Raw genomic sequence first — 20,432 nt, forward strand, 5'->3', positions numbered from 1 at the left:
TTATTAATTAGTTGATTGATTTATTAGCTCATTAATTGATTATTTAAATATTCTAATGGTTAATGAGCTAAATAGCCATGTCGAATAGTCAAAATTTTTAGTCCTCAATTAGTTATTCTAGTTGTTAATGAGCTAAATAGCCGTGAATAGTCAATTCTTTTAGTCCTCAATTTGTTATTCTAGTTGTTAGTTTATTATTTAGTCATTAATAACTACTTTATTCTTAATCAATCAATCCATTAATCAATTGTTTAGCTAATTAATTAGTTATAGTAACTAATTATGATACTAAGTTGAATTAATATGAATTAGTTATCATTTATGTAGGTTGAGTTAAATTTAATTATAATTATTAGGATATAGATCAGTCAAGGTGTACAAAAGTACTTAAGTTAGTTAAAATATGGTTATTCTCTAAAATAAATGAAGGGGATAATGATTTGCTAAGTTGTAGTAATATTTTTAAGCATAGGAATATGATTTGAACTTTGGTAAGATAACTCAATCTAATTTTTAAATGAATTTTGTATTTAGAAATATCGAAGTTTGCTCATTTAGAACGTTCTCATAATTGTAGACTTCATTACAGCAAAGGCATCTACAATCTTCATAAGTATGTCCTTTGCAAATGCTAGAATCCACTTCAAATAGTATGTTAATTGAAACTTATCTTTGCAATATTGAACAACAAAGAAAAGCAAACAAAAGTGCATATCCTTCTTGAAAGCATATGGGGAAATGACACCTTCCCCCATAATTAAATAACAATGAAGAGACTTGTGTGAGCTCTTTTAAGTGCTATTTGTATATCATGTTCACAAGGTTATAAGTTAATTATTATACAAAAATAGTGAAATAACAAAGCCACTGTATTTTAGACTTTGGAGAAGTAACTTGCTTGGTTTTCATTTTATGAGTTGCAAGGTACTCTTTATCAAGATAATATTTTAGGTTGTAGGACAAGTTTTGGGTCAAATCTTAAGCTCCAAAAACCTGTTGGTGTTCATCATCTTATGTATAGTTCAAAAAAGCCACATTCAAATTTGTGTAGAAATGGTTAAAAGCAGATTCAAATTGGTGAGATTGATATGGCACATTAAAAAAAAAAAAAACACATTCATTTTGCATAGATATGGTTAAAACTACATTTGATTGATAAGATTAATACGATTTATAATGAAAATAGTTATAGCTCCTACATTAAGCTACTATATGCATTACTAATGTAGCTAAACTATGTACTACGTCCTCTTTGACCATAGAAACATCAACTAAACCCGACTTACGCATTCTAAAACCAACTAGTTTTAAATATAAATCTAAAGACTTAAAACCATATATGATGATAGAATGATGGTGACATCATGAATAAATACAATTTCTTTTGGTAATAGAATATACTGCATTGGTGAGCTCGATGCACTTGCCAAATTGCAAAGCCTCGTTGAGATATTAAAAAAAAAAGGAAAACTATGACTTGGAAAACAATATTACTAAAACTATGCACGATAAATGAAAATCTATTGAAATGTTCAAGAACAAGCAGCTGAAGACTATCGATAGAGGATGCCATAAACCATTCTAATAGGACTTGTCGCCCTGGTTGTCCTTTACTGTCGTTAGCCTTAGCTTGGCCAATATATATTTTGTCTAAAGTGTGTCGAAGGTGGAAACCAACATCAACATGAATACAATGTTGTAGGTGCGTCATGCAAGTCGTATGGGGTTTGCAGCAGCCACCTTCTCCATCAGCTCCATGGCTATGGCGACCTTCGGAGTTGAGAACCAAGCAGTTAGTTCGAGGAATCACAGCAGATTGCTCCCATGGTCAAGTGAGCCGGCCCACCGTTTTGTCCCTTCTCGGAACCGCCGACGCCGTGTATTCTACCAGCAATATACGAGATCCTCACAGCCAAATCTTCAATCCGGTGCTCGGTGAGTACCAGAACTTGAATGCGAGAGCGATTCTGAACGATAACAAAGGTGCTTATTCTCGTGTGCTAGCCGAGATTGTCCTTCAGGTCAAAGCTGTGGAGCAGGTGTTCTAAATATAAATTGTTGTTCTTGCAAGTAGGGAAATAACTGATCATGAAACTTCACATGAAGTTTTGCCATGGAGTACGTCTAGTGTCTGACTAGAAGCTTTACATGAAATTTTTCTGTGGAGTACCTCTATGGATTAAGTCTAGTGCCTGAATGGAAAGCTTCACATGAAATGTCTAGTGCCTGAATAGAAGCTTCACTTAAAACTTTTCTATGGAGTGCGTTCTCCCTGGTTTTTAATGCAAGTACATGGATTCCAGCCACACATAGCACTTCCAAAAGGCACGACCAGCCTGTCCAGAACCATTATCAGGTCTAAGTCTCTCCATAAAACAAAAAAGAAAAGGAGTAGACAAATGCTGGGATGGACGGAAGATTCAGGTATATATTAGGATATATGTCGTATTCACAGTCCTTTCTGTCTCATATGGAAACAATCAAAATGCTACTTCCAACTTTTTCTGTTTTACCATTGTCAAGACTTATATGTTGAGGGGTACGTTACAGAGTTTGACTCTCCAGGGCACTTATCTTGTTTTGGAGGTTCATTCTTGTGTCCATCTTCATTGAATGGTTTTAGCAGATCATATCTTTGTGTTGCTAAAAACCAGATTGATAAGCAATGCCATCATTTCAATTTCCACAAGTTTGTCAACTCGTATGGCATGTGGGGAGCTTTTGAAGAATTTCCATACATAACATTTGGGGATCTTTTGAAGAATTTCCATAAATATCATCGAAAGGATCCAGAATGACTGAAAAGGTGAAACGACTCAGTGTTAAGGGGCAGGGTGTGGATGTTGATGTACACAAGACTACAAACAGTACACTTGCACATTGGGACTTAATGCATTCTACACCAAACCATGTAGGGCTTTTTCATTCACTAAGGCACGCAGCTGCAATTGTCTCAATGGAGACTTCAGGTGCTGGATGAATGAGTGAGCTTTGTAGGGTCTTGTGTGAACAAGTAGGGACATGCACAAGAAACAAGTCAGATCAGCTCTTTTATGACTTTTAGGAGTCTATGCAACAAGGACAACGTCAGCAGGGAGCATGACTGGTGGTGTAGTCAGTGCTTGCACTTGCATATCTAGTGCATGAATATTCCAGCTGTGCAAAACTCAGGCGCTGAGAGAGAGAGAGAGAGAGAGAGAGAGAGAGAGAGAGAGAGAGAGAGAGAGATTTTACGAAAAAGAGAGAGAGAAAGAGAGAGAGAATAGAATTGAGATGGAGAGAGTGGAATGCTGCCGTCGCCTGTGCGCTGTCCCCTAGCGTTGCCCATTTGTTGTGTGGACCTCCCTGTCGTCACCTGGACGTGCGTGGTCTATCGGAAAGACCTGCGACTTCAGGTGCAGTTCTCCAGCCCCGTAACATTTCGCCACGCTGTAGACGTCCTCCACGTCCTCCTGCTCATGCTTGCTCACATCTAGAGAGGCGCCATGCTGCAGTGACCTCGACTGCTACTGCTGCCACCATATAAAAGCTTCTGTAATCTTCTCTGTTACTCGCAGCTGGCTGCAGTTGCCCCGTCATCGTCGTCTTCTTCTTCTTTTGATACAGCAAGGAGAGACTACTGGAGCTTCCCGACCAATACCTACATCGACCAGTCTTTCTTTCCGCCCTACTTCAAGTTCGGAGCCATGACCATGGCTGTCAAGGTGAGGGAGTGAATCAGCTAGCGGGAGCAGTATAAACAGGAGGTTTCTGACACAGCAGAAAGAATTCTGTGATATAGCAGAGGGGCGGCCTCAGCAGTGTGAGAAACACGCATACAGAGGTGTAGATTTCTAACACAGCAGACAGAGATTTGTGATATAGCAGACATACACAGTGTGTGTGTGTGAGAGAGAGAGAGAGAGAGAGAGAGAGGCCTGTGCTGTTTCTGTCTTCCGTGAGCTCCTGGCTTAGCATCCGACCTGCGCAAGTGGTGATACAATATGGCTGGCCTAGATATGGCCTTTCTCGACCAAACGGTGGTAGCCCTTGGTCCAGATTCTGACACAGAGGAACCAGAGGATATGGTTCCTTGTACGGAGGAGATGCCCCCTAGTCCTGACTTTCAGCCTGCGGGCAAATGCACCAAGCATACTTTGGAAGAGATAATGGATCATCAGGAACGGTCTTATGCGCAGGTTGCTTCTGATTCTGTGGATTCTCGGGATGTTGATTGGGAGCATTTGTTGGAGTTTGCCAACACTCTACTTGGCGATTATGTTCAACATAATCATGAAGCGTCTTCTGACTTTGGAGCTGAAGATGTTCTGGAAGCCACTGTGGATCCGAAAAATGTCTTGCGCTCATTCTCAGTGTTTTATGAACGTACTGTTATACTCTTCTTCACTAGTAGGATTCCAGTGCTTTCCTATATTCTCCTGTGGCTGCAAAATCAACTACAAGGGGAGTGTGTTGAAGAGATTTTTGTTGGGCCCCGAGGCTTTTATGAGGTACTGTTGAAATCCGAGAAGTATCGTGCTGATCTGCTGACTAAACTGCCATTGTTCTTTGATTGCCGTTCGGTCCATGTTGTGCCCTGGCGCCCAATGGCAGATTTTCAGCGCCTGCTTCAACATGAATGCCCGGTGTGGGTTGAGGTGGTGTCTGGCTGTCTATTGGCCAGTGTTAAAGGATGCCATGGCCGTTGTGGGCACTGTTTTGGTCCCTCCGAGCCTAAGGGCCACAAATCGTAACTGTTTGTGTATGTTATGGGACACTGCTCGGAAAAGGCCCGCTTGGTTACGTCTTAACTGCTCTGGCATGCATCCTTTGTACTTTCGTCTGAAATGGGGTAACTTTGCAGGCCATTGTTTTTCGTGTGGAAAATTGGGGCATTTTATGGCTGAATGTCTAGCAAAGCAACTGACTTCAGATGCTGAGCATGTTTTGCCTCCTAGGGAAGATATGGTGCTTGATGCTGCGTCGCAGGATGCAACCCAATCCCCTAAAGTTTTGGATAAAGGCAAACAACAGGTTTCAGACTTGGATTCCCGTGACAATGATTAGGTGGATGTACGTGCCAAAAAAGTTAAAAGGTTTGATGCTGGCATGGTGGATACTGTGCCTAATGCTTCACAAGATTCCTTGTGTACTTATACGCGCAGGAAATACATGTTGTCGTCAGAGCACCCTTCTCATGCTATGGTTTCTTTTGTTCCTCACAATCGGCCCACTAGGAAAGTATATACGGATGGTCCGAAGGGTCCACTTGCTAAGTTGGCTTTTGATGCTAGTGGTAATGTGATCACCCCATGGGATCGGCCTTATCCCCGTTCCATCCCCAAGTCAGTGGATACACCGTCTACCTCTAAATCTGCCCATCGGAACTCTTTTGCCGTGTTGGCTGATTTTTTGGATGAGGGAGTCCTTGACATTCTAGTAGAAAAGGTTAAATCGAGGCAAGCGTTGCCTCATTCCTGATCTTCTTTTTGAATATACATGAAAATAGCCACGTGGAATGTGCGAGGCATTTGTTCTCGCAATAAGCAACATGCCATGTGGAGTTTATTGCATGAGAATCAGTGGAATGTCTTGTGTGCTGTTGAGCACAAGAGTCACGGCGAAGTAGGAAAAGTTGTGGATTGCCATGGCTTTCGCTTGTTTTATGCAGGGACACATGCCATGCATTATTCTGGTGTGCTTATGATTGTACATGAGAAATATAAACCTGTTCTTATAAAAAATGATGTACATGGTCGTTTTGTGGTGGTTGAAGTTTTATTTGAAGGAGAGATTTTATGGTTACTTGGGCTCTATGCTCCAAATGATCCTTTATTCCACCGGGATCTTTGGAATACTTTGCAGACCTCCTTGTCACTTGGCAGACGGGGTTTCTTGATGGGGGATTTTAATATATGTGTTGATTCTTTGTAGTCCACATCAGAGCATTCAGTGATGGATACTCCGGAAAGCCGTGTGTGGAATGCGTTTGCTCTTGCCGTACTTAAGCAAGATCTCTGGTCATGGCTACACCCTTCTTCTACAGGGTTCACTTTTTATTCTGCGCAGTATACATCTACATGGTCGCGGTTGGACCGCATGTACATCATGCAGGATGATGCTTTTCTTCCTGAGATGTTGGAAATAAAAGTGCTGCAGCAATACGCCTTGTCGGACCATTTTCCTCTATAGCTTGAGATGCTTGCACAACCCATTGCACCTTTTAAGCAATTTCTGGACAGACTCCCTTTGCGTTTCAGCTCGTCTTATTTGAAGCATTCAATCTTTCAGGGTTATATGCAGCAATTGATTGATAGATTTTTATTGGACTTCCCTTCTGAGGGCAATGCTTCTTTTGCACGATTGCTCTCTAATGTGCAGCGGGTTGTATGACAGTATGGGATCCATCGTGCCTCTCTTTGTCGGCGGCGTCGACTCACAGCGGAGGAATTATTGGTTTTGGTTTGTTCTCTACTGGTGGAGACTCCAGATGATGTATTTCTGCTGCCATTGGCTATGCGTTTGGCTGATCTTCTTAAAGAGTTTCAGTTGAAATCATATCAACAGGCCAAATTGCAAAATTTGACGGAGAATTTGCAAGATAGTGTTTGTTAGACTCATAAGTTATTTCGTGCTCTTCATGCAACTTCCGCTCGAGAGAATATGACTAGACTCTAGGATGCAGAAGGTCAAATGGTCCACTGATCCTTAGACTATTGTGAATATGTGGAGGAATTATTTTCTAGACCTTGGTTCTACATCTTCACCTTCTGACCAAACTACTCATGCTCACTCAGTTTTCTATGATTTGGTTCGCAATCAGGTTCCACATGACATGCAAACTGCTTTGGAGACAGATATTTGTGAGGTGGAGGTTATGGATGTTTCGTTACACTTGCCCAAGGATAAAAGTCCTGGTTGGGATGGTCTCACCAATGAATTCTTTGAGGTTTTTGCTACCAGTCTGGTAAAACCATTGACGGCTATGTTTTAGCAAGTTTGGGAAACGGGGTTCATGCCTTCCTCATGGAAAGAAGGACTTATCAAACTGCTTCCAAAAGTTCCTTCGCCGTCTATGTTGAAACATTGGCGACAAATTTCTCTGATGGGTTCTATGTATAAAATCTTTTCCAAAGTAATGGCGAATCGGCTCCATAAGCATCTTCTTGCCATTGTACATCCTCTTCAATATGGTTTCATTAAGGGCTGAAACATTTTGCATAATGTCTTGAATGTGCAACTGGCTATTGACTATGCAAGGCACTCTAATCAGGAGGTGGTATTGATTCAATTGGACCTAGAAAAGGCTTTTGATTATTTAGACTGGTCCTTCATTGCAGACCTTATGTCTACTATGGGCTTTGGTACTTGGATGGCTCGTTTGATCTACACCATTAGTGTTGCGGCTTCTTTGCGAGTTATGGTGAATGGTGGTGTTACTGAGCCTTTTGTCCTTGCACGCTCTGTGAGACAGGGTTGCCCTTTGAGTCCTCTCTTTTTTGCCCTTGTGACTCATCCGGTTCTTTCGATGTTATCTCATATGGCAGCTTCTACTCAGTTGGTTGGATTGTCTCTTCCTTTTGGACAGCACTTCATTAGTCAATCCTTGGCTGATGACAGCTTTATGATTTTGCGTGCGGATAAGGATAATCTTCGCAAAGCATTAGATGTTTGGACTCTCTTTGGTCATGCTTCTGGTCTTCATATCAATGCTTTGAAATCAGCCATTCTCAGTTGCACGGAGTCAGATTTGTAGTCACTGGACTGGCAGGGAATGGTTGTTTCCCGTGGTTCCATTGTCAGGCATCTTGGGTACTCTTTGGGTGTTGATGTTCGGCTGAAGCAACTACTAGAGTGGATTTCACAGAAACTGACAGCTAAGTTTCTGTATTGGAAGTCACAGGCTTGGCCTTTCCATGTTCGCCTCGAGGCGGCTCAGACAATTATGTTGCTAATGCTCACTTATTTCTTGCCATTGCTGCCTTGGACTACTACTACATTGAATGCTCTTACTCAGTGCATTCGTTTCATGTTATGGAAGAAGGACTCCTTACATGCAGGTATTTCATGGATCTCTTGGTCGCATGCATGTACCCCCAAATGCATGGGTGGTGGGGCTATTTTGGATGCCGAAACTCATATGCTGGCACTCCGTTGGTTTCTTTTTTGTGCCATGTGCTTGGATCATCACCCGTGGGTCTTGATAGCCCGTTATTTTCTTGAGAATCACGGGCTTGTGCATGGTAATACTCGAATTCGGAGCTCTTGGTGGCATGTTCTTAATGCAGACTCTTGGTTTTCTAGTCCTTCGTCATCCCTGCTTGCTCACTTGGTATGCTCCTGGAAATTGGTTCTCCAGAAGGCTCAATGGCATCCAGCAGAGGACCGCTTAGCTACTAACTCTTTTCAACGGGAATTGTTGGTAGCCTCGCGATTACTTTCTTGGAAAGGCAAACATGAGCTCAGACCAAAATTTAACCGTATGGCACGTTTGGGCTTGACTTCAGTTGTAGATGCCACCCTTGCTAGTCGCAATGTGTTGATATCGTTTCATATAGCCAGAAGGCTTTTCAGGATCCCTCCTGGATACCGTGATTTATGGGGACAGCTTTTGATGGTGCTCCAGAGCAGACAACCCTTTCCGGCCCTTGCTTCGGATCGTCCTTGGCAGGACTAGGACCTTGCAGGCCGCCTGAATTTGGAAAAGGCCTCAGCTAACCAGGTGTATCATCTTCTGATTAAAGATCATCAATGGCTGGTTACTAAAGCTAATACTATATGGGGATTGCGTAAATCTCAATCATGGTGGAAGGTAATTGTAATGGAGGGCTGGTTGAACAAGACACCTTTCAAATGCAAGGTCTTTTTTTGGAGGGTGATGATCGGTGGTCTGCCTCTTGCTTCAGCCCTTTCCAAGCGTCGAATCTCCAACGGCAATTGTTTCTTTTGCACCACCAGTGTGGAATCGGCCCGTCATCGATTTATTTCTTGCCCTCTTGCTAAGAAAATCTGGTCACTCTTGTCGGCAGTTTGGCGTGCTGTGGTTGGTTTCTTGCTAAGCCCTTTTGACTGGGCTTTTGTGTGGCCCAAATACCCCACACCGGCTCAACCGCATATGAAGATCTTGTTTCACTTTCTCAGATACTGGGGCTGTTGGCACAATTGGACCATTCGGAATGCTTTTCTTTTTGATTTAGCCTATAATGTTTAGGGACATATTGCTAGGCTTAAAGGCCTCTTGCATTGGCAGATAGATCTCATTCGGCATTCTAACTTGCTCCCTCGGGAGGACTTACTTCCTTGGCATATGGCAATTTCCTCTACGTCTTTGCCATGACTTTTTGTAACTCTTTTGTCGTTTAGTACTTTAGAGAGAGAGAGAGAGAGATTTACACACGATGGCTTAGAGCCATCGGGTATCTTGTAATCATGTAAACTGGTACCTTTTTTTCGTAATTAATACAATTACCTTTTACGAAAGAGAGAGAGAGAGAGAGAGAGAGAGAGAGAGAGAGAGAGAGAGAGAGACCCAATTACGGAAAAGAAGAAGAAGAGAGAGAGACCCAGTTTATTGATGGGTGATTTCAATGTGTGTAGACCCCTCACATTCTACCTCTGCACATTGTAAAGTGGAGGCTCCGGAGGGTCATGATTGGGATGAGTTTGCTTCAGCAGTCCCAAAGCAGGATCCTTGGCCTTGGTTGTGTTCATCAGCTCTTGGATAGACTTTCTATTTGCCCCAACATAGACTGAGCTTGTTGGACCACATGTACATCATGCATGATGACCGATTTCAGTCAGAGATTTTGGAAATGAAAGTTTTGCAGCAGTATGTTCACTTTCCACTAGAGTATGTAATGCTCAGACAGCTGACTTGTACCTTTGTGAGTTTTTTGGGCAGGCTACCATTGTGCTTTAATTCCTCCTTTTTGAGTCGTGATGTTTTTAATGTTTACATGATGTAGTTATTAGATCGGTTTTCGATTAACTTTCCATGTCAAGGAATGGTATCTTTTGATTGGTTGACTGGCAATGTATAAAGGGTTGCTAGGCAATATGGAATTCATCATGCCCCCCTTTGCATGCAACATTTGCGTGTTGTTGAAGAAATGTTGGCATTTGTTCGCTCTCTTTTGATTGAGTCTCTAGGTGATGCTCTCTTGGTATCATATCTGCATGTTTGGCTGATCTTATCAAACACTTTCTGTTACTACACTTTACTAGTAGGTCAAACTTACAGCTTTCACTGAGGGACTTCAGGATAACTCCTATCAGTCTCATAAATTCTATCGGCAATTACATGCATCCTTTGCAAGGGAGAATATGGTGTGACCACTAAGTACTGATGATTAGATAGTTACGGATCCTTAGGCTATTGTGCATATGCGTAGGCAATATACTATGAATCTTCTTGGTTCATAGCAGCCATACATAGATTGCATTGCTCATGCTTTTTTGTGTTTTATGTGCTGATTTGGCATTAGATTTTTCTTTATACAGCTGCTGCTTTTGGAGGCTGATATTCATGAGGATGAGGTGATGGATAATTCATTGACTTTAGCTAGGGATAAAAGTCCTGGGTGAGACAGTCTCATGAATGAATTCTTTGAGACTTATGCTAGTCGCTTAGCAGTGCCTTTGACATGACAGCTATATGTTAGGAGGTTTGGACATGTGGAATTATGCTTGCTTCATGGAAAGAGGGTGTTATTAAGCTGATCCCAAAGGTTTCCTTGCCCTTGAAGCTCAAACATTGTAGACCAGTCTCATCGATTGGCAATGCGTATAAGATCTTCTCTAAGGTATTGGCTAATGGCCTTCATGAGCACCTTTCTAACATTGTGCATCTAGGTCAGGTTTATCAAGGGAAGGAACATTTTGCACAACAGTCTGAATGTGCAAACGAGTATTGATTATGCACAACATTCAAATGAAGAGGTGGTTCTCATACAGTTAGATTTGGAGAAAGCTTTTGATTATTTGGAATGGTCTTTTCTTGCTGAGCTCATGTAGACAATGCGTTTTGGGTCTTGTATTTCTTATTTGATTTATACCATTAGCAGGAGTGCATCCTCCAGTCATGCTGAATGGTGATGTTACTAAATCATTTACTCTCGCCTGATCAGTTAGACAGGGCTGCTCTCTACGTCCCCTATTCTTTGCTCTTGCTACACATCTTATTCTAATGATGCTATCACATTTTCTTGCCGATGGGGAGCTGGTGGGTTTGTCTCTCCCTTCAAATCAATAGATTTTTGGCCAAGTGTTGGTTGATGATACTTTCATGATTTTGAAAGCTGATTGGGATAACCTCCATAAGGCATTGGACATCTAGGACTTTTTGGTAGGCTTCAATATTACACATTAATACTTCTAAATCATCTATTATTAGTTACATTGAACATGATTTGCAAGCCTTGGGATGGCAAGGTCCCAAAGGGGATATTGCAAGGCACTTGGGCTACCCATTGGGGGTGAATGTTTTGCCTAAGCAGTTGTGTTGGGATGGATTTTTGCTAGGGTGGAAGCTAAATTATTGGAAATCTCAAGTGTGGCTTCTCCATGTGCACCTTAAAGTGGCGTAGACAATTATGCTACCTATGCTTACGTACTATTTGACCCTATTGCTCTGGTCTAGGACTAGCTTGATGGGGACACTTGCCATCTGCTTTATGCTTTGGAAAAAGGACTCTTTGCATGCTAGCATTTCTTGGATTTCACGGGCTATATTTGCACTCCCAAAAAGATGGGTAGTGCAGCCATTTTAGATGTGGAAACCCACATGGTGGCTCTCCATTGGTCATTGTTTTGAGCCATGTGTGTTGGTCATCAGCCTTGGGTCTCCATTGCACTCTTTTTACTTGAAGATAGGGGTATTGTGCATGGAAATACTAAAATACATTGCTCATAATGGCATGTGCTCAATATTGATCAGCTTGTTAGTATCCCATCTTCAGTTTTATTGACCCATTTGGTTTGTTCACGGAAAGTTGTGCTTCAGAAATTGGGTTGGCAGCCATCAAAGGATAGATTGTATGTTAATTCTATGCAGGCTGAATTGCTCACGGTTTCTAGGTTAGTTTCTTGGGAAGGAAAACAAGATGCTTGACCTAGGTTTAATCGGATGGTGCGACTTGGTTTACTTTCTGTTGCTGATGTAATACTATCGGCATGGCATGTATTGATGTCACTTTGCACAAATTAATGGATTTTTCATGTCCCTCGAGGATACAGTGACTTGTGGAATAGTCTTTTCTTAGCTTTTCGGTAGTGGCAGTCTTTTCTTGAACTTGTTTTTGATAGTCCTTGGTAGGATTGGAGTCTTATGGGGTGGCTACACTTGGAGTGTGCTTCAGTTAAACAGATTTATCACTTGCTTCTCACATAGTCTCATTGGTTGGCAGCTAAGGGTAATTTTGTTTGGGGCCTTCATAAAAGTAGCACATGGTGGGAATCGACTATTATGGAGACATAGTCTCATTAGTTGGCAGCTAAGGGTAATTCTGTCTAGGGCCTTCATAAAAGTAGCACATGGTGGGAATCAACTATTATGGAGGGATGGATCAGTAAACTCCATTCAAATGCAAGGTCTTTCTTTGAAGAATGCTGATTGGTGGCTTCCCCTTGCATCGGCCCTCTTTAGACGAAATATCTCCAATGGCTCTTACTTCTTTTGCACCACAACTATGGAGACTTCTCATCATAGGTTTTTTTCTTTCTAATGGCAAGGAAAATTTGGTCTTTTCTATTAGAGATTTGGCGATGAGTTGTGGAACCTGTATTGTGTCCCTATGATTAGGTGTTCGATAAAAGCCAAAATTTTTAGATTCTATCTAACCACACATGAAGATACTATTCCATTTTTTGTATTTTTGGTGATGTTGGCATAATTGGATTACTCAAAATGTCTTGTTTTTGACTCCCATTGAGGTGTTTAAAGTCATATGGCTCGACTGAAAGGCCTTTTTCACTTGTTGTCACAACTTGATATTGTGCAGCATGCAGGGTTTCTTTCCTAGGAGGATTTGGTCTCATGTTATATGTGTTAGAGCTTGACATTCCTTGGACAAGTAGGTGTAGTAGGTAGTCCATGTGGCAGTTGACGTCAGCAGGCGATAGGTTGGAGACATGTGTCAGGTCGAGCGGGTAGGATTGTCCAGTCAAACAAATTTTCAGTCTAGCTGGCTGCATTTAATGCAACCGACCTACATTTTCTGTGGCCTATTTATTGGCCTCGGTTTCCACATTCTTTCATAGTTGTGCTCTCGGTTTTTAGGTTGCAGACCGTGTCAAGATTGTGGGAGAGAAGGAAGGAGTCTCACTTGTAGCTTTCTTGCTTGCACAATGGGGGAATACACACAAAGGTGGAGGCTGAAAATCAGTTTTCCTCTTTTTAGTTGTGGAAGCCAAAAGAACTCTTATACAAAGAAATAGAAGAACCCTATATATGGGTCTCAAACCAAACTCAACTAACTAAGGTGGCATACTAACTGAGCCATGAACTAGAGTAGATAAGGATAGCTGTCATGTAGCTATTATTCATGGGCGGTGTACCAACCGCGTCTGCAACTGACAAGTCGGTGACATAAATACACAACGGTCACCCTGGCGTATCACGAGTGGAGCTCGATATCTCAACACTCCCCCTCGAGCTCAATCCCAATTCCTGCACACCAAGCAGGTCTCTGAACTTGCGCAGCTTCTCTGTGCCCAATGCCTTCGTGAATATGTCAGCTACCTGATCCTCTGTGCTGACATAAATTAGATCAATAAGACCTAGTAAAATCCTCTCTCGCACATAGTGATAATGCACCTCAATGTGCTTTGTTCTAGCATGATAGACTGGGTTATTTGCCAAGTGTATACTACTCATGTTGTCACAATAAATGACAACTGGCCCATCTGTAGACTGATGCATATCATAAAGTAGCTTATGCAACCAAGCTACCTCACATGCAGCCATTGTTGCACCCCTGTACTCGGCCTCTGTGCTCGACAAGGCAACTATAGGCTGTTTCTTACTGCTCCAAGTGACTGCAGCACTCCCAAAAGAGAACACATATCCACTGGTAGATCGTCTATTAGAAATACTACCAGCCCAATCAGCATCAGTGTATCCATGCAACTGTATCTGAACCCCAGTCTCATAAAATAGTCCATACTGCAATGTGGACTTTACATACCTGAGTATGCGTCTAGCCGCATCCAAATGTGGTTTCCTTGGAGCCTGCATAAACTGACTTACCAATCCAATAGCATAGCTCAAATCTGGCCTGGTAATAGTCATATAAATCAAACTTCCTACTATGCGTCTGTACATAGTAGGGTATTCTAGAAGCCCACCTGCATCTGTGCTCAGCTTCACATTCTGCTCCAAAGGAATTGAAATAGGCTTACAGCCTGTCATCCCATATTTGGACAGTATGTCCAATCCATACTGCCTCTGGAAGAGCTGTATCCCACTTGGTAATCTAATCACCTCAATGCCCAAGAAATAACGCAGCTCTCCCAAATCCTTCATCTCAAACTTCTGCTTCAATAGCATTTTCACATGAAGGATATCTTCATCACTGTCACCTGTCATAATCAAATCATCAACATAAATGACAAGTAGCATAATACCTTTCTCTGTTTTTCTCACATAAAGTGAGAAATCTGCCTTGGAAATTTGAAAGCCAATAGTGACAAGATACTGTCCTATCTTGTCAGACCATGCTCTAGGTGCTTGCTTCAAGCCATACAAGGCTTTCTTCAACCTGCAAACAAACTCAGGATGAACATCATGCACATAACCTGGTGGCTGCTCCATATAGACCTCTTCTTGCAAATCACCATGCAAGAATGCATTCTTTACATCCATCTGATGTAAAGACCATCCCTTTGATGCAGCCATAGCAATGACTGCTCTTACGGTTGCTATCCTTGCAACCGGACTGAATGTTTCTTCATAGTCAATGCCATATGTTTGTGCATACCCCTTGACTACTAATCTTGCCTTGTATCTGTTCACAGAACCATCTGCATTGTGCTTCACCTTATAAACCCACTTATAGCCAATTGCATTTTTACCTTTAGGCAAAGGTACCAATTCCCATGTAGCATTTGTTTCCAAGGCATCCATTTCTTCATCCATGGCTTTCTCCCATTTTTCTTTTTCCATGGCTTGCTCAAAAGAAGTGGGTTCTGGTTCTTGTATCACTTTGACCATATATGCATAGTGAATGGCTGTAAATCCATCATATTTCAGCCTATCCACAGGATACCTAGCTCTCGTAGACCTGCGCAAAGTAGGTTCATTCCCAGGTGCTCTCAAAACATCCCTGGTCTTCCTTACTCCAGGTGTAACAATAGAAGGAATACCCAACTTATCATCAATGCTCTGTTTTGAGCCACTGGATTCACCATCCACATAAGAGTGACCTGCATTCACATCAAACATGGGCTGATCAACCTTCTCTTTTCCTTTTCGTGATACCTGCATACCACTATCTGCATTACTTTGAGAAGATTCTCCTGATCTCAATCTGCCTGTCCATGGCGAAGAATGTGAACCACTGCTAGAGGACGCTCCAGGTCCACTAATATTTTGTGACTGCTGCTGTGAATTCTGTGCAGCATTACCATTTTGTGCATCTACATCATCAATCACATTTACTGGTTTATACCAGCTACTCATTTCATAAAAAACATCTCTGCTCACTGTAAACTTACGAGTAGAAGGGTTATAGCATCTATACCCTTTTTGCTGCTGAGAGTAACCAATAAAGATGCACTTCTCAGCTTTTGGATCCAACTTGGATCTCAACTCATCTGGCACATGTACATAGGCAATGCAACAAAAAATTTTCAAATGAGAAATATCTGGTTTCCTACCAGTATACCTCTCCTCTGGAGTCATTCCATATATTGCTGCAGTGGGAGTCCTGTTCATTATGTAGACTGCTGTAGCAACTTCTTCAGCCCAATAAAAATCTGGCAAGTCTTTTTCATTGAGCATGGCACGAGATACCTCTCCAATATGCCTGTTTTTCCTTTCTGCAATTCCATTTTGTTGTGGGGTATGACTGCATGAATATTGCTGCTTTATGCCATGCTCCTGCAGGAACCTTGCAAACTCATTTGAGAGGTACTCTCCCCCTCCATCTGACCTTAGGCATTTTATCTGCATGCCTGTTTCTTTTTCAACCATAGCTTTAAGAGTTTTGAAGTGCCCAAAAACTTCATTTTTTTTTTCCATAAAATACACTCAAACTTTTCTGCTATAGTCATCAATAAAAGTGACAAAATAATGACAGCCTCCAAGAGATGCAGCTTTAGTAGTCCACACATCAGAGTGGATTAATTTCAATGGTTTCTCACTCTCTTGAACATGTCTAGGAAATGGTTTCCTTGCCTGTTTTCCAAACTGACAGGCTTCACATACCTTATGCATTTCTGCAACCTTGAATTTGGGCAATCCTACAACAATATTTTGGGCCTGCATTGATTTAAGTCGCTGTACATTAACATGACCAATGCGTTTATGCCAGATATCAATATCTGCAACTACACCGGTTCCATGTGCAAACATTGCTGCACTCAATTCAGGCATGTCTGCATCCAACGTAAACATTCTGCCCTTCTTCTTTCCTTTTGCTATCAAGCGATCTTTATTTTTCATATCCTCAACAAAGCATCCATGAGGATTAAATCTGACCTGTAAGCCCTGCTCAACCATTTGACCAACAGAAACCAGATTCTTCGTGATATTCGGGACATGAAATACATCGGACAAGTATTTCTTTTTCCCATCCTGCATAGATAAAGGAATTTTTCCAATCTGCACAATAGGATGTGCAGTATCATCACCAATCTCCACAAATCCTGGTTTTTCCATTTTCCTTGCATCCTCCATCCATTCTGCATGACCTGTCATGTGGTTTGATGCACCTGAGTCAACATACCATACATCATTGCTTTCTTCTGCACTTGTCACAGAATTGTTCATGTGCTGCACCATAAACAAATGCTCCTTTCTGTCATCACCCTGTCTACTAGAAGATGCATAATTCCCTTGTTGCAGTTTTCCATTCATGATATCATTCTGCTTTTTATAGCAATCTTTAGCCATATGACTCATTTTACCACAGTAGTAGCATTCAACATTACTGTTTGCATTTTGGCCTCTTTGCCATCCACCACGACCTCTTTGGCTCCCCCTGCCTCTAGAGTTACACGTCCTCCTTCATAGGACTGGTTTTCTTGAGTTTGCTGCATATTCTGATTTCTACCACGGCATCCTCTACCTCTGCCTCTACCTCTTCCAGCATTTGAGTCGAAGACAGCTTCTTTTGAAGTTCCTTCTGAAGAAGATGCACCACCATTTCTCTGCTCCTCAGAAATTAGAAGAGCAATCAACTCCTCAAAATCAGGAAATCTTTCACGGACGGAAATGGATGTTCGGAACTGTGCATAATCCTTTCCTAGACCATTCAAGGTCACTGAGACTAAATCATCATCTTCCACTGGCGACCCAATGGAAGCAAGTGCATCTGCAATATTCTTTACCTTCATGTGGTAGTCATTGATGCTCATACTTTCTCTTTGCACATTGTGCAACTCTTGCTTGAGCTGCATTTTCCTGGCTTGCGTATTTGTGCTGTACATTTTTGACAAAGTATCCCATGCCTCCTTTGGCGTACTTGCATCTTGAATATGCACAATCATAGAGTCTGAAATGTTGATATACATTTTTGACAAAGTATCCCATGCCTCCTTTGGCGTACTTACATCTTGAATATGCACAATCATAGAGTCTGAAATGCTGATAGACAGCCAGTACATAACTTTCCTGGCTCTCTCATGCCATGCTTTAAATGCCTGCATTTGCTGCTGATTGGGAACATCAGGAAGAACTGGTTCTTCTTCATTTCCTGCAACAAATTCCCAATATCCTTTTCCCATAAGGAAATTCGTCATTCTGAACTTCCATGCTTGGAAGTTGTTCTTGTCAAGCTTTTCAGTGACAATCTGTGAAAGAGAATCAGACGCCATTACAAAACACTGCAAAAAATTCTGTCACTGCAAAAAACTCAGCTTCACCCTCACAAGGGCAAATTTGTAAAACTGGCGAAAGTGGTGTTTGACCACACAGTCACTTCCTAGTGACGATTTTGCATCAACAGGCAACAAGGATGATTCTGTAACTCCCAATGTCTCTGCGCACAAGCATACGATGCAATTTCTACAGTAACTTTTCACCGACTTGTAGAACAGTGGCTGCACAGCATAAAATTGGGCCTTTTCCTGAGTGCGTGCAGAAAACTTCCGCCTCCAAAACAGGCCCCGAAATGGCCTCAAATAAAAAAAACAGGGTCGCCAAGGGCTAAAGCCCTTACCTGCAGCATATACTGCCCTCTTGCTTCACCGCGAAGGGCGTCTCAACCTAAGACAATGCACTCTTGCACTTTCCGGCTGTGCTACCTGCAGAGATCTGCTCCCAAAACAGAAAATGAAAGCAACACTGCTCCTCTTACCAGAACACCGCGAGCTTGGCTTGCTTTCTTGAGCTCCTTACCACGAACAAGGCTCTGATACCATGTCAAGATTGTGGGAGAGAAGGAAGGAGTCTTACTTGTAGCTTTCTTGCTTGCACAATGGGGGAATACACACAAAGGTGGAGGCTGAAAATCAGTTTTCCTCTTCTTAGTTGTGGAAGCCAAAAGAACTCTTATACAAAGAAATAGAAGAACCCTATATATGGGTCTCAAACAAAACTCAACTAACTAAGGTGGCATACTAACTGAGCCACGAACTAGAGTAGATAAGGATAGCTATCATGTAGCTATTATTCATGGGCGGTGTACCAACCGCGTCTGCAACTGACAAGTCGGTGACATAAATACACAACGGTCACCCTGGCGTATCACGAGTGAAGCTCGATATCTCAACAGACCGTGGAGACTACCCTTGGGGTTCTCAAAGAGTGAGATCTTCGAGTGGAGACATACACAGACATTCTCTTTGCACCCATGTATATATTTGCATCCTTAAATAACATTCTTCATTGTAGTTTTTTGTGTTTCATTCTCTTTCTCTCTCTCTCTACACTCTTTGTTTTGGTCATACGCTTCCGCATTGCTTCACTCTAACATGGTATTAGAGCATTGAAGGATTGATAGACCTACTTGAAGAGAAGATTTCAGCGCGACACAAGGCTGCGTTTTCAACATTCCATGGCGAGTAAGAGGGCTGCGTATCAGAACAAGGTTGAGGCAGGCATGGGCGTGTGAGAAAGGAGAAGATTTGCTGAAGCTATTGTTGGTTTTTGGTGTTACAGAAGGAAGAAGGCTGCATTTTGGTCCTTTAAGTGCAGATTTTTACCTTTTCATTGCCTCCGGTGGGTGAAAAAGGAACGGGACGAGCAGCAAAGAGCCTAGCAAGCTGCATTCTCATAGTCAGAGGGGGTTGCTTTTTGTGTTTTGTGCAGCCAATGTAGGTGAAGATGTCTCCTGAGGCCAAGACAGAGTTTCAGGCGCTCATGGACCGGAAGGTGCCCGTCTTACTAGCTCTTTCATTAGATCAAAAGCTCAATGGTGAGAATTATTGCATCTGGTGGGTCACAATGCTTGCCATTTTGGAGTCCTATGATTTGGCGGAGCTTGTTACAGAGGCTATTCATCGTCCTTCTTTGCGAGATGAGTTTGGGCTCTCTTCCATTGATAAGGTGGAGTGGCTCAGGCACATTGGGACAAACTCAATGCTCATATCTGCTTGTTTTTATTCTCTCATGCACTATAGCTGTTATCTCTCATATTGAGCATTTGCTGGTGGCCCGATATGGCTGGAGCTTGATCAGATGTACAATCGTATGACCATCATGAAACGAGTTTCTTTGGAAGTGCAGATGAGAATCATGAGTATCAATAAGTTATCTTCTATGCAGGAGCATATTAACAAGCTGAGGCAGCTTCAAATGCGGGTACAAAACGCAATAGGAAGGTAATCACTTTGGAGACATGGCGATAACTCTTCTTTCACAATTACCACCCCGTTTCAATGGTTTTTATTCCACCTTGATTGCCTTTGGGCAGTTTGAGACTCTTTGGTGGGAAGAGTTGGTTCCTATGGTCTTGGACCAAGAGGAGTAGTTGAAAGGGACCAATGCTTCTAAATTTGAGGCCTGTTTGAAGAGGAACCTACACAAATGAACTCAAGATGGTAATAACAACATAAACATTTGGTTGGGTATGAATGACCCATATCAAGGACCCAACTAGGTGCCTATACCTAGTGACTACCACTACTGCATGTGAAGAATGGTGGGACAACTTGGACCCATGGGGCATGAAATTTGCCTGCAAGCAGTCATGCTAAAGGCTGTCAACAACTCAGCCACGTATCTTTGCTGTGAAATGAAAATGCAAATGGGCAATGGAAACATCGCTAGCCCAAGGAAAAAATGGAGAATCCAA

General features: G+C 42.1%; 1 protein-coding gene across 4 annotated transcripts in view; it reads left to right on the forward strand.

Moving 5' to 3' along the window:
* Positions 1–1,626: 1,626 nt before the first annotated feature.
* The window catches only part of LOC148013652 (GDSL esterase/lipase 7-like), a 60,864-nt gene continuing 42,058 nt past the window's right edge, over positions 1,627–20,432 (forward strand). For all 4 annotated transcript variants that reach the window (XM_087668461.1, XM_087668462.1, XM_087668460.1 and 1 more), the window contains exon 1: positions 1,627–1,935. The gene's annotated coding sequence lies outside the window, so the exon portion shown is untranslated. The remainder of the gene's footprint in view (positions 1,936–20,432) is intronic.

This window comes from Lygodium microphyllum, chromosome 26, assembly GCF_053477565.2.
Source record: "Lygodium microphyllum isolate KBCC chromosome 26, Lygodium_microphyllum_v1.1.10, whole genome shotgun sequence".
In the NCBI taxonomy this organism is placed as follows: Eukaryota; Viridiplantae; Streptophyta; class Polypodiopsida; order Schizaeales; family Lygodiaceae; genus Lygodium; species Lygodium microphyllum.